Below are 13,022 nucleotides of genomic sequence, written 5' to 3'. Positions count from 1 at the left end.
TCCTACCTGCGATCTGAACCTGTCTAGATCATATCTTTGAGAGCTCTAGCATCTTCAAGAGCTTTGTCATGGCCATTATCTTCGAGTTAGTTCGTGTCCACATCAATTTGATTCAGTTGGTTCAGTTTTTGTTCAGTATGCACTTGTATGAATTGGTCATCTTGTGGATGTGATTCCAAACTAAAATTAGAAGTACAAGGTGTTCCTCCAGTTTTAGAGAGACAAATATGTTTATTCATTTGGATTAGTTGTGAACTCAAGTGGATGTGATTCCAAACTGAAAACACACTAGGCATGTTATCATTAAAATTGGGGCCATCATATTCTCGGTGAGCAGCGGGAGAAGGTGCTATGATCTCATTTTCCATTATTTATATATTACTCTACATTCTTTATAGTCGGCGATTATCAGTTTCTAAATTGTTTATTGAGTTTTAGAGTTACCCACTCAACTTTTTCCCCCGTCTAGCTCTCGCTCGACTACAGTATCTGGTCTTCTTCCTCCACATAGCCGGGCCGATCCAAGACCTCTCCGCCAGAATAGCCGGCCGGAGTAGGTTGAGGTGATGCGCCGGAGTAGATAGGTTAGGGTTTCTTTTAGGTTTCTTGTAGTTTCCGGCTCTATGCCGTGTTCTGGGCGTATGCCCCGTAGTGGCGGTGGCGGCCCGGATCGACGCCAGATCCAGGGCCTTGTAGGGCTGCTCCTTCTGATGCTTGAGCTCCTATGGGTGGAGATCAGCGGAAGAAGAAGCAGAGCCACCCTTTTCAATAAATCGGCGGTGGATCTCTGCTGGCGCTGTGGAGTCCAAGATGAGATCCTTCTCCTGGCCGGCCGTGGCGGCGAGGAGGAGAAGGAAGAAATCTTGGCGTTTCTTGCTGCGGCCCTTCTCTCGGCCGGCCTTGGAGGCGAGGGAGAGCGGGGCAGCGGAAGAACTCTCTCTGCTCCGACAAGATCCAGGTTCGTTCAGCTCTGCTGTTGGATGGGGTCGATCTGCATCTTGCTTCTATCTCTGTCTCGCCATGGAGGTGCTGGGAGGGGAGGAGAAGTTGCTGCGGGTACCATCTGGAGCAGGCTGCTGCCTGAAGGGTGCTATCTCCTCGAGCTCAACCACACAAGAGCCATCTGGGCTCCTGTGATCTTCTGCCGACAGGGCGGCGCGATTACAACCTCCAACACGGAGGCCTTCTTCGAGTCAGCGGCTGGAGCTCGGTGCCTCCTCTTCATCAAGTGGTTCGTCCCCGGTGATCAGAAGGTGACCAGCGGATTCGACTCTTCGTCGAAAATGGAGCTATCGAGCATACTGCTCCGGTTCCTCGGCGGCGACTCCTTGAGGACGCCGGCGACTGGTGGCGGCGGCACACAGGGACCTGATTGCTGTTCCACATTTTGTCCCAGGGTGTTTTCTGTAATTTGAGAGGACCCTTCTTCAAATTACTGGTTTCTCAGGGCAAGAGATGTTAGGGGTCCTTTTTGTAATTTTTACCTGCCACGTTTGGATGAATGAAATTCTGGGGCCTTCTAAGCCCTGTCCTTGTTCAAAAAAGAAAGAGTTTTAGAGTTTGAGACCTACTATATATACTTAATGGTATGAAAATTGAAAAGTCAAATAGCTCAGGCATCAGTCATCAGTCAGACTGTGTGAGGGGGACATGATTTTTATTTGCATCTGTATGTCTGAATTGTAATGAATATGGTCGGTGTACTCTCGAAAAAAGGAAGAGGTCAATTTTACGTTGGTCAATTTTTCATCTGTCAAGTAGCCAAGGGTTATTGTGTAAAGAAGTAGCAGGAAGTTCTGCATCTATTAAGTTTGTCATCCAGCAAAGGTTATTTTAAGAGACTATAATATGTATGTCATACAATGTTGTATAATAAAAAAATTAACTCTGAGCGTACTTTACGTCTTTATGGAGACACAATGTACAGTAATTTGTTTTCAGAATACATCTTCCCATGCATTCTTCTCCATTGCATTTTGAGTAAGTAAGAACTGCACCTTTGGAATGCGGCCAAAACCGAAAATTCAAAGCAGGTCCATATGTGGAACAAAAAGATACATGTTCGAGCCTATAAAAACTAACGCGCGCCGCAACACGCGTGAGGTCCTTCTAGTCTGGTCTTAAAGATCGAAAGGTTTGGCTTACTTGCAGCAGGTGAAATTCGAACCAGAATTCGTTGGTTGCTGCGTTTTTCAGCGGTCATTTTCTTAACATGGTTTTTTTGGGGTCGTTAATTGCTGCCGTGAATGCGGGCTAGGTGAGTCGCAAGAAAAAATACATGCGTTTGCGGGCCGGCTCCAGCCCGTTGCAAGCAATACATAGGAGGTCCTCCCTTCCCTTGACTCTGGCATTCATTAAAAGATATGGGTTAGAGCGAGAAGCAAATTTTCTCGACGTATGTACGAAAATTTAGGTACTGAACCTGCCAAACTACCAAACTGACAACCTGGAAATCGCTCAAAGCGTCCACATTCCATAAGCTAAAATTAAACGTACTTAATTACACGTACTCCGAGTAGAGCCATAATTCTTTAAACTGTACGTACACGCACTAATCACCACTCTTGAAACCCGTATCACGATCAACCCTCAGTACCGCTTAGGCCCTATAAATACGTTCCGGTTTACACACTACCTCTACAAGACAACAACACATCTCAATATGGAAGTAGAAGAAGAAAAACCACCGAGCGTTCCAGCAGCGACAATGGCCACCACCAAAGCCACCGGGTCCTCCGTGGTTCTCCTCCTCGTCATGATTCTTCAGGCCGCGACTTCTGTGCAAGCGGATTATTATATCGTATCACCTGCACCACCACCGGTAGCATCGCCCCAGGCTCCCCTAGCATCGTCTCCTACACTGGGAGCATCGCCCCCAACACCGGTAGCATCGCCACCTGTAGCATCGCCCCCGGCACCGGGGGCATCGCCTCCGGCAGCATCGCCCCAGGTACCGGTAGCATCGCCTCCGACACAAGGAGCTTCGCCTCCGACACCTGGAGAATCGCCTCCGACACCTGGAGCATCGCCTCCGGTAGCATCACCTCCGACACCCGGAGCATCGCCACCGGCAGCATCTCCCCCACCACCGACATCATCGCCTTCGACACCGGGAGCATCGCCTCCGGTAGCATCGCCACCAACACCGGTTGCATCGCCTCCGACACCGGGAGCATCACCTCCGGTAGCATCGCCCCCAACACCGGTCGCATCGCCTCCTGTAGCATCGCCCCCGGCAGCGGGAGCATCACCTCCGGCAGCATCGCCCTCGGCACCGGTAGCATCGCCTCCGACACCGGGAGCTTCGCCTCCGACACCGGGAGCATCGCCACCGACAGTGGGAGTATCGCCTCCGGTAGCATCGCCCCCGACACAGGTAGAATCGCCTCCGACACCGGGAACATTGCCACCGGCAGCATCGCCTTCGACACCGGGATCATCGCCTTCGACACCGGGAGTATCACCTCCGACACCGGGAGTATCGCCTCCGACACCGGGAGTATCGTCTCCTGTAGCATCGCCCCCGACACTGGGAGCATCGCCTTCTGTAGCATCGCCTCCGTCAGTGGGAGCATCGCCTCCGGTAGCATCGCCCCCGACACTGGGAGCATCGCCCCCGGCAGCATCGCCCCCAACACCGGTAGCATCGCCACCGGCATCGGGAGCATCGCCTCCGGCAGCATCGCCCCCGGTACCGGTAGCATCGCCTCCGACACCAGGAGCTTCGCCTCCGACACCTGGAGAATCGCATCCGACACCTGGAGCATCGCCTCCGGTAGCATCACCTCCGACACCGGGAGCATCGCCACCGGCAGCATCTCCGCCACCACCGACATCATCGCCCTCGACACCGGGAGCATCGTCTCCGGTAGCATCGCCACCAACACCGGTTGCATCGCCTCCGACACCGGGAGCATCTCCTCCGGTAGCATCGCCCCCAACACCGGTCGCATCGCCTCCTGTAGCATCGCCCCCGGCAGCGGGAGCATCACCTCCGGCAGCATCGCCCTCGGCACCGGTAGGATCGCCTCCGACACCGGGAGCATCGCCTTCGACAGTGGGAGCATCGCCTCCGGTAGCATCGCCCCCGACACAGGTAGAATCGCCTCCGACACCGGGAGCATCACCACCGGCAACATTGCCACCTCCACCGAAAGCATCGCCTCCGACATCGGGATCATCGCCTTCGACACCGGGAGTATCACCTCCGACACCTGGAGTATCGCCTCCTGTAGCATCGCCCCCGACATTGGGAGCATCGCCTCCGGTAGCATCGCCCCCGACACCGGGAGCATCGCCTCCGACACCGGGAGCATCGCCCCCGGCGCCAGTAGCATCGCCCCCGGCGCCAGTAGCATCTCCTCCGACACCAAGAACTTCGCCTCCGACACCGGGAGCATCACCTCCGGTAGCATCGCCCCCGACACAGGTAGCATCGCCTCCGACACTGGGAGCATCGCCACCGGCAGCATCGCCCCCAACACCGGTAGCATCGCCCCCTGTAGCATCGCCCCCGGCATCGGGAGCATCGCCTCCGGCAGCATCGCCCCCGGTACCGGTAGCATCGCCTCCGACACCAGGAGCTTCGCCTCCGACACCTGGAGAATCGCCTCCGACACCTGCAGCATCGCCTCCGGTAGCATCACCTCCAACACCGGGAGCATCGCCACCGGCAGCATCTCCGCCACCACCGGCAGCATCTCCACCACCACCGACATCATCGCCCTCGACACCGGGAGCATCGCCTCCGGTAGCATCGCCACCAACACCGGTTGCATCGCCTCCGACACCGGGAGCATCTCCTCCGGTAGCATCGCCCCCGGCAGCGGGAGCATCACCTCCGGCAGCATCGCCCTCGGCACCGGTAGCATCGCCTCCGACACCGGGAGCTTCGCCTCCGACACCGGGAGCATCGCCTCCGGTAGCATCGCCCCCTACACAGGTAGAATCGCCTCCGACACCGGGAGCATCGCCACCGGCAACATTGCCACCTCCACCGACAGCATCGCCTCCGACATCGGGATCATCGCCTTCGACACCGGGAGTATCACCTCCGACACCTGGAGTATCGCCTCCTGTAGCATCGCCCCCGACACTGGGAGCATCGCCTCCGGTAGCATCGCCTCCGACACCGGGAGCATCGCCCCCGGTGCCAGTAGCATCGCCTCCGACACCAAGAACTTCGCCTCCGACACCGGGAGCATCACCTCCGGTAGCATCGCCCCCGACACAGGTAGCATCACCTCCGACACCGGGAGCATCGCCACCGGCAGCATCGCCCCCAACACCGGTAGCATCGCCACCTGTAGCATCGCCCCCGGCACCGGGAGCATCGCCCCCGGTACCGGTAGCATCGCCTCCGACACCAGGAGCTTCGCCTCCGACACCTGGAGAATCGCCTCCGACACCTGGAGCATCGCCTCCGGTAGCATCACCTCCGACACCGGGAGCATCGCCACCGGTAGCATCTCCCCCACCACCGACATCATCGCCTTCGACACCGGGATCATCACCTCCGACACCGGGAGCATCGCCTCCGGTAGCATCTCCCTCGAAACAGGTAGCACCGCCTCCGACAACGGGAGCATCGCCACCGGCAGCATCTCCCCCGCCACCGACATCATCGCCTCCGGTAGCATCGCCCCCGGCACCGGTAGCATCGCCTCCGGTACCATCGCCCCCGGCACCGGGAGCTTCGCCTCCGACACCGGGAGCATCGCCTCCGACATCGGGAGCATCGCCTCCGGTAGCATCGCCCCCGACACATGCAGAATCGCCTCCGACACCGGGAGCATCGCCTCCGGTAGCATCGCCCCCAACACCGGTAGCATCGCCTCCTGTAGCATCGCCCCCCGCACCGGGAGCATCGCCTCCGGTAGCATCGCCCCCGGTACCGGTAGCATCGCCTCCGACACCAGGAGCTTCGCCTCCGACACCGGGAGAATCGCCTCCGACACCAGGAGCATCGCCTCCGGTAGCATCGCCACCGGTAGCATCGCCGCCGCCACCGGAAGCTTCTCCACCGCCATCGTCTTCATCACCACCGCCACCTTCCGCATCGCCACCTCCACCGGCAGCATCGCCACCTCCACCGGCAGCATCTCCACCTCCACCGGCATCATCGCCGCCTCCACCTGCAACATCGCCACCTCCACCGGTATTATCTCCCCCGCCGCCGACAGCATCGCCATCTCCACCTATAAGGTCACCACCTCCACCGGTGGCATCTCCACCGCCACCGGCAGCATCGCCACCACCACCGTCTTCATCGCCACCTCCACCGGCCGCATCGCCCCCGCCACCGGCAGCTTCACCACCTCCACCCGCATCATCGCCACCTCCACCTGCAGCATCGCCACCTCCACCGGCAGCATCTCCCCCGCCACCGAAAGCATCGCCACCTCCACCGGTAGCATCTCCCCCACCACCGAAAGCATCCCCACCTCCACCGGTAGCTTCACCACCTCCACCGGTAGCCTCACCACCTCCACCGGTAGCATCACCACCTCCACCGAAAACATCTCCCCCGCCACCGGTAGCATCGCCACCTCCACCTGCAGCATCGCCACCTCCACCGGTAGCATCTCCGCCGCCACCGGTAGCTTCACAACCTCCACCCGCATCATCGCCACCTCCACCCGCATCATCGCCACCTCCACCTGCAGCATCGCCACCTCCACCGGCAGCATCTCCCCCACCACCGAAAGCATCACCACCTCCACCGGTAGCATCGCCACCTCCACCGGTAGCCTCACCACCTCCACCGTTAGCATCACCACCTCCACCGAAAACATCTCCCCCGCCACCGGCAGCATCGCCACCTCCACCTGCCGCATCGCCACCTCCACCGGTAGCATCTCCACCGCCACCGGTAGCTTCACCACCTCCACCCGCATCATCGCCACCTCCACCTGCAGCATCGCCACCTCCACCGGCAGCATCTGCCCCGCCACCGAAAGCATCGCCACCTCCACCCGTAGCATCTCCCCCACCACCGAAAACATCGCCACCTCCACCGGTAGCATCTCCCCCGCCACCGAAAGCATCACCACCTCCACCGGTAGCATCTCCACCGCCACCGGCAGCATCGCCACCACCACCGTCTGCATCGCCACCTCCACCGACCGCATCGCCCCCGCCACCGGCAGCTTCACCACCTCCACCCGCATCATCGCCACCTCCACCTGCAGCATCTCCCCCGCCACCAAAAGCATCGCCACCTCCACCGGTAGCATCTCCCCCACCACCGAAAGCATCACCACCTCCACCGGTAGCATCGCCACCTCCACCGGTAGCCTCACCACCTCCACCGGTAGCATCACCACCTCCGCCAAAAACATCTCCCCCGCCACCGGCAGTATCGCCACCTCCACCTGCAGCATCACCACCTCCACCGGCCGCATCTCCGCCGCCACCGGCAGCTTCACCACTTCCACCCGCATCATCGCCACCTCCACCTGCAGCATCGCCACCTCCACCGACAACATCTCCCCCGCCACCGAAAGCATCGCCACCTCCAACTGTAGCATCTCCCCCGCCACCGAAAGCATCGCCACCTCCACCGGTAGCATCGCCACCTCCACCGGTAGCCTCGCCACCTCCACCGGTATCATCGCCACCTCCACCGACAACATCTCCCCCGCCACCAGTAGCATCGCCACCTCCACCGGTAGCATCTCCATTGCCACCGGTAGCATCTCCGCCGCCACCGTCTTCATCACCACCGCCACCTTCCGCATCGCCCCCGCCACCGGCAGCATCGCCACCTCCACCGGTAGCATCTCCACCTCCACCAGGATCATCGCCGCCTCCACCTGTAACATCGCCACCTCCAACGGTAGCATCTCCCCCGCCGCCGGCAGCATCGCCACCTCCACCTATAAGGTCACCACCTCCACCGGTAGCATCTCCCCCGCCACCTTCAACATCGCCACCTCCACCGGTAGCATCTCCACCGCCACCGGCAGCATCTCCACCACCACCGTCTGCATCGCCACCTCCACCGGCCGCATCGCCCCCACCACCGGCAGCTTCACCACCTCCACCGGCATCATCGCCACCTCCACCTGCAGCATCACCACCTCCACCGGCAGCATCTCCCCCACCACCGAAAGCATCGCCACCTCCACCGGTAGCATCTCCCCCACCACCGAAAGCATCGCCACCTCCACCGGTAGCATCACCACCTCCACCGTTAGCCTCGCCACCTCCACCGGTAGCATCACCACCTCCACCAAAAACATCTCCCCCGCCACCGGCATCATCGCCACCTCCACCTGCAGCATCGCCACCTCCACCGGTAGCATCTCCGCCTCCACCGGTAGCATCTCCGCCGCCACCGGCACCTTCACCACCTCCACCGGCATCATCGCCACCTCCACCCGCAGCATCGCCACCTCCACTGGCACCATCTCCCCCGCCACCGAAAGCATCGCCACCTCCACCGGTAGCATCTTTCCCGCCACCGAAAGCATCACCACCTCCACCGATAGCATCTCCCCCGCCGCCGGCAGCATCTCCACCTCCACCTGTAAGGTCACCACCTCCACCAGTAGCATCTCCCCCGCCACCTTCAGCATCGCCACCTCCACCGGTAGCATCTCCACCGCCACCGGCTGCATCGCCACCTCCACCGGCCGCATCGCCCCCGCCACCGGCAGCTTCACCACCTCCACCGGCATCATCGCCACCTCCACCTGCAGCATCGCCACCTCCACCGGCAGCATCTCCCCCGCCACCGAAAGCATCGCCACCTCCAACGGTAGCATCTCCCCCACCACCGGCAGCATCTCCACCGCCATTGGCAGCATCGCCACCTCCACATGCAGCATCACCACCTCCACCGGTATCATCTCCCCCACCACGGGCAGCATCGCCACCTCCACTAGTAGCATTGCCACCGCCATGGGCAATATGGCCTCCTCCACGGGCAGTATCGCCACCTCCACCGGTCGGTGGCTTCGGGCAGTGCACGCTGGGAGATATAGCTACATTTGGAGTGTGCATCGACATCAGCCTAGGAAGGATGGGCATGGTCGGTAGAGAGCTCTGCTGCCGACAGATCCGTGGGAAGCCGGTTGTCAATGCCGCGACTTGCCTTTGCAACACCTTCTTGCAGTTCAATGCTCGTGCCAACATCGATGTCGCCAACAAGGTCAATGTTATCCTCGAAATCTGCGGGAAACCTCGAATCCCTAACCTCGCGTGCATCCACTGATCGGCCTAAGACCTCAATCGACGGCGTGGCTTTGCTACTCGATCTCCTATGAAGATGTACCACTTAAATAATAATTTTTAAATTATCTACTACTATTGTGTGTGTGCCTAGCTTAAATCAGTAGTACACTGGTTAGATGTGTTATTATCGAAACAAAGAGTTGTGATTATCTCGATAAGTAAAGTTATAGTCTATATTTTCCCAAGTGCGTAAAGGGCGGCCTCTCGGCAACCAAAGGCAAGAGATTTATGTTCTTCAAAAATAATCGAGGAGCTTTGCCGACTGTACTAGGTGCTAAGAGAATCACCACCGGCGCCCATGTAATGTTGTCGGGCAACAACGCTGGCACATGCAACCGTCATTTTAGGGGTGAATATCCACGGCGGCACGCCCCTAGATGGCCGACCTCAAATTCAAAATATTTGGTAGTTGTGTCTTCTTTAAGAAATTCTATCACAACAAAATTCATATTTCTGAAAAACAATTCACCCAAATAAAATTATTCAACCAAAGAAATTAAATTATCCAATGAAATTCAAACATAGTAAATAGAGTAGTGCATTACAATAATTAAAATAAATCCGAGAAGTTCAAAGAGATCAAGACTCATGTGGTGTTTCCTTCTCCCCACCTGTAACATCCCAAGAGTAACACCCTAGTACGAGTTGTTCCCCACAATTCTACTGCCCAAATTATTCATTGGAAGAGACTTCATGATAATATCCCATTCTCTCCAACTCCATATATCATCGATTATGACTAGGTACCTACCAATTTCCAAACAGGAGATTGTTAGTTTGATTAATTCGGCACGCAATCTTAGCAAAGTTTGACACGCTCCATGTGGAGTTCCTCTTGTTTACAATTTGCACCTGGATTTTCACTAATCAATTGACTGCATGAGAATGTGTGAGGCAGGTTATACTGCATTATCATCCCAAATTTCTTTTATGCCACGAACTGCCGGGAGCCTGGAGCCTTTTTTAAAAAGACCAAGAACTACATTCCGAAATTTACCCATTGACTGCTACTTAGGCATGTATAATGGTAGACATGAACGTCTTTTCTTAGGGTATGTACAATGGGGTGATGTCAGCCTTCTCTTGGAGATGCCACATCAGATTTTTGCCTTCCCTTAGCTAAGAGATCATCTCTTAGAAAATGAGGGAAGACTATTTTCTCCATTATATCACATATATCTTCCCTTAGCAACAAATTTGCAACCAAAATTTACACATTAATATTAATTGCTAGAGATGGCTATAAGAGATAATGCATTGTATAACTCATATCTATTGCCTTCTCTAACTGATGTGGCGGGGTAAGAGAAGGCATGCCTTCTCTACGATTGTACATGCCCTTAGCCATCCACATGATCTAGAGAAAGGTTATAGCTATAACATGTACAATGCATTATCTCTTATTGTCATCTCTTATAATTAATAAGAGCTAATTATATTTTGGTAGAAAATCATGTTGATAAGGAAAGACATGTGATACAATGGTGCAGCGTGCCTTCTCTTTTTTCTAAGGATCATCCCTTGACTAAGAAAAGGCGGGCGTCTCTTTCTCTATTTTCTCACCTCCCAACTCAGCAAAAATCCTACGTGGCAGCTCTAATAGTAAGTTAACATAACCCCATTATATATGGCCTTAATAACACCACGCTTGTCATGCCCATGTCTTAGTGGATTTAGAAGCGTCATGGTGCGGTGGTGTTTTACAACCTATAGCCTAACATTGCCAGCCTCATGGACTCAATTCGACCAGCGGCCCGCTGGCGCGGATGTTGGAGCGGTCGGCCTACCACCCTGATCTCAGGAGGCGCTTAGCTCTACAAGTTTGTGGTTTATGGTGGGGTGCTCATTTGAACTTAGGCTTGTAATAACTCCCTTTCTTATCAATGCATTGATACGCATAACAATTTTCATTTTTCTAAAAGAAGCTCATGACAGTTAATAAAGAACGGTGATACACACCTAACGTTCAGATAGCGAACCATTTTGACAACCAGCCGAGCGAGCGAGCCATGCCCATGCGAGCGCTGGCCAGCAATGGAAAACAGACATAAGCAGAGGCACGTGAGTGTGGTGGCCAATGACAAACTGGGAACACTTTAGTCTCTAATTTAAAATATTTTGTAGGTCTCAAATCGTTTATCTGATTAAGGAACCGTTCACTAGTCACTATGGGATCTTTGAAACTAATCCTCATATTGATATGTTTCGGTACTCCCTCTAGTCTAAATTAATTGTTTTCTTTTATCTAGATATGGATGTAAGCACATCTAGATACATCCGTATCAAGACAAAATAAAGTCAATTAATTTTGATCGGAGGGAGCAACTTATTTTTTGAACCCAAAAGTTACCACATGTAACACGTGAGTTATCCAGACTTGAAACTACATCTTATTTTTGGTTGCTATTTTTGAGCTTAGAAGTTAACATATAGTTTCATAGGTGAATTATCACTTTAGGATGGTAAATGTTATCGTGGACAACTAGAGCTACACGCCTACACACTAAAACACCTAGGCGTGTCCAATAAATTGATTATAAAATCATCTTTCTCAAACATAAGTAAACCTGCAACCCTGACCCTCACAGGGCACACAAATAGTATGTAGCTGAAAAGATAATGATAGTCTGGTTGAAAAGATAATCAGCACACCTTTTGTCCTTGAGGAAATTCGATATGATGTCGATGAGATGTTCCAACGTAGATGCTTCAGTGCCAACTAGTGGCACACTAGTATTAGCCGCTACTTGTTGGATAACTAGATAATACCCCGCGCATTGCTATGCCGCAGCAATGCGCGGGGTATTATCTAGTTATCCAACAAGTAGCGGCTAATACTAGTGTGCCACTAGTTGGCACTGAAGCATCTACGTTGGAACATCTCATCGATTGGGCGCTACTTGTTGGATAACTAGATAATACCCCGCGCATTGCTGCGGCATATTTGCTAAACATTAGAACTGAAATTGGTTTTATGCCACTCTCTATTCCACAGATTGCACATATGCCATTACAAAAATTTGACTTGAGGATATGCCACTCTAACTATCCAATACCTTCATCCATGCCACTTTGTACACCTCAAAGGATAACTGTTCAAGAATTATATGTATTTCAGTGTATACGGTAGTATTTACCATAATAGCCCTGGTTTCAAAAGGAAGGTAGCACTTTCAGGTCTGGGCACCCGAAAAATTCAAAAAATTCAAATTTTGGAAAAAATTCAAACTTCTCAGAAAAATCTGGAAAAATTTCAGAAAATCAAAACCATTAAAACGAGTCTATTGTTCCATTTTGAGCAATTTCTGGGCAGATTTGCATCGTTAAACAAACATTTTCTGTTTGAAATTTGTCAAATTTTGGCCGAAAAAAATCTTCTCAGAAAAATCTGAAAAAAATACAGAAAATCATAAACATCAATAGGATTGTACTGTTATAATTCGAGTCATTTCTGGGCAGATATGGTCCAGCAAACTGAGGTGCGAAGTTCTGTCCAGAAACTTCAACAACAAATACAGAAAAATTAAGCAGCACTTTCCCTCAATTTGTCACAAATTAGCAATCAGAACTGAAATCCTGCACACGGGCCAGAGGCGGGCCTGTGCTGGGCGTGCGGCTGGGCGAGCGGCGAGCGAGTGCAGGGGACGACGAGCGGCGCCGCCCCACACAGCAGCAGCGCTGGCCGCGGCTCTGGGGCGCGGGTCGGCGGCGCGGCTCCGGCGCGCGGCTCCCGGGCGCAGGTTGGCGGCGCGGCTCGCAGGCGGAGGTCGGCGGCGCGGCTCCCG

At 54.6% G+C, this 13,022-nt stretch overlaps 1 long non-coding RNA gene across 1 annotated transcript; it reads right to left on the bottom strand.

The window, feature by feature from the left end:
- Positions 1-9,716: 9,716 nt before the first annotated feature.
- LOC139831208 (uncharacterized) lies at positions 9,717-12,013 on the bottom strand. Its single transcript, XR_011745882.1, has 2 exons — positions 11,890-12,013; positions 9,717-9,984 (listed from the first exon to the last, which is right to left on the bottom strand). It is a non-coding gene; the product is annotated as an uncharacterized lncRNA (long non-coding RNA).
- Positions 12,014-13,022: the final 1,009 nt, after the last annotated feature.

This window comes from Lolium perenne, chromosome 5, assembly GCF_019359855.2.
Source record: "Lolium perenne isolate Kyuss_39 chromosome 5, Kyuss_2.0, whole genome shotgun sequence".
Classification (NCBI taxonomy): Eukaryota; Viridiplantae; Streptophyta; class Magnoliopsida; order Poales; family Poaceae; genus Lolium; species Lolium perenne.
This window is presented reverse-complemented; position numbering and strand designations above follow the sequence as displayed.